We start from the raw sequence: 2667 nt of genomic DNA, 5'->3' as shown, positions 1-2667 counted from the left end.
GGTAGACGATAGTGAAAGGGAAAAGCATGTCGAAAATGAAGGACTGCTGCCTCTTAGAAGAGTTTCATCTGAGTGATAGCTGATAAAGAGGAAGAACCAAAGCAAGAAGACACCACCACTAAGTATCTGAGAATCTGTCTTAATGAAAGCATCCTGAGTTAGGTCTTCCCTAACACATGACCATCAAAAAAAAAAAAATAAATAAAAAAAATATATATATATATATATATATATATATATATATATATATATATATATATATATATATATATATATATATAAGAATCTGATGAGGAGCACTGGTATGAGTGAGTGATGCAGCAAAGGTGGCGTCCAATAGAAAGAGAGAATGTAAAAACTGAGCAAGCATCAGTACGCATAGACTGAAGAAACAAATATGAGAAGTGGATGGTGGACAAAATAGTTGATAAAAAGAAGTCAGCCTTTAAAGTAGGGGAACAGAATGAAAGGGTGGCTGAGGTAGTGGAGTACTTAATATATGTCTCCAAAAATTAAGTAAAGCTGACGTAGTTTGATAAACCACGTTGCAACCTATCAGAACCCAGATCCGGGGACAGCCAAAACCTAGGTACATAGGAAGCCCCTATGTTCCGTGTTGCTGTGGAAAATAAGCCAAATTTAAGAGTACTGACAAACAAGATAAAGCAATAAAACAGAAATACGTGCAAATCTTCTGTCCTCCAAAGTTTGAGGATAGCGAGGGTGGACCACCGCCCTACGAGTATATATTAGTAATGAAAAAAAAAATGTATGGTTGTAGCCATTTGCATTTAAAAGAAATAAACATGGTAAATTAACCACATCATTAGAATGCCATTTAAAATCTCCACTCAGTACTCTATTGGCCATAAAATCAGCTACTTGATTTGTCTCACAAAAAGTATGCAAGACCTGAAAATGCTGGCAAGAAATTTTCCAACTCCATGAATCTTGAAGAAAAGGAAGATGCCTTTTGCAAATGTGAGCTACTAATCCAAGAGACTGCAATACTAAAGTCACCTTCTAGAATAATATTGTAATAACCCTACCTATTTGGGCCCTGGACCAAGTCCAAACTTTAGAAACCTAAAAACTCCTGTGTGTAGCGTGTGGCAGAGAGGAGGAAGAAGATTCCTAACCAGAGTCTTCTTTGCTTTTGATTTCATCAAGATCGGGCAGAGGGGAGTCCAGTTAGGTCTAAGAAACCCCTCTATAAATAGACCCCTTCCCCTCCCTTAGATTTTCACCATGAATTGTTGAGAGATTACCAGAATTTCTCGAGGTGATCTCTATAGGTTGCTGGGCAGGAAGAAGAGTCGTCGGAGCTTTTTTCGACTGCGGAGCCAAGATAAGGGCTCGATCCTTTTTTCTCTCTCTCTTCCCTATCTTCTCTTGGCTCAAGCTTTACCACCGACCACCTGCTTTGCCGAAAAAATTAAGAAAAGAGAACCCCTATTTTTCTCTATTTTGAATGAACCTTCCTCCTTTTTCTAGCCATAGGCACCACCATTTATGATGCCACACCTCTGGATCGTGAACCCCCACCTACCTCCTACCTTTTTCGAAGCTCATGGACGCTAGTGATCGATCAATGATGGAAGAAACAAAGGAAAAATGGAGGCTCCTTATTTTTTAAAAATTTTATTTTCTTTTGTTGGCCGGCCACTGGCCGTCGGCCGTCCCTTGTTTCCGTCGCCATTGACGATCTATTACCGCCACCTATCGTCGGTCTTCTGGACACCAACCATCAAGAATCACCGCCCTTCCTCTCCTATTCGGCCAAGAAAAGAAGAAAAGAAAAGAAAAAAAAAAAAGAAGAAGATGAAAGAAAGAAAAATAAAGAGAGGATTTTCTCTCTCTCCACTTTAATTATGTCTCTCTATCCTCTCTCTTTTTCTCTCAATCTGACCCATGGATCCTACTATGAACTTGATATGAACTTTTCAAAGAGATTCAGATTTACTTTGATAATTGTGCAATTTATCGATCCTAGTTCGATCTTTGCTAGATATTTATAAATATAATCATCGTTAATCTCCTATTGAGTCACTATGACATGATCCCTAATAGTCTTGATCATAGATTTCTCTTTTGAGGAATGCAAAAAAAATTTCTCTTTATTTTCTCTCTCTAAAATTTTCTCTCTCTTCATGATTTTCTCTCTCTAAAAATTTTATAATCAGTGGAGGGTCTAGATATCTACATAATCCAAATCACTGGTTAACCCTAAGAGAGTCCTGGCTTTATAATATTTAAAATTTTTTTTATAATTTTTTTGTCCTTAATCATACATGATTTTTATATTTAATCCTGATCATATAGAGATGTAATTGTTATACAAGAAGGTATTGAGCAAAATATCTTGATTTTGGAGCTCATCAATTTTTTTATTTAAATCAATTATCGATAGAGGTAAGAACTCCTGTACATAATCACCATTATATATGCTATTTTACTGTTAGTTTTGTATCGTTAATGTTGCATCGTTGAATTTATAATTGATGAATTTGTTATATTTGAGATACTATTATTTGCTTATATGATTTTTAAGCATGAATATGTTATGTCAATATATATGTATCAGTGATTGATAGCATGATTATATGGGTATGATATATTTATCTTGATCACACTATAAATTAAAATTGATTAATGAAGTCAACATAT

Source organism: Elaeis guineensis, chromosome 13 (assembly GCF_000442705.2).
Source record: "Elaeis guineensis isolate ETL-2024a chromosome 13, EG11, whole genome shotgun sequence".
NCBI lineage: Eukaryota > Viridiplantae > Streptophyta > Magnoliopsida > Arecales > Arecaceae > Elaeis > Elaeis guineensis.
Note: the sequence above shows the minus strand (reverse complement) of the source record.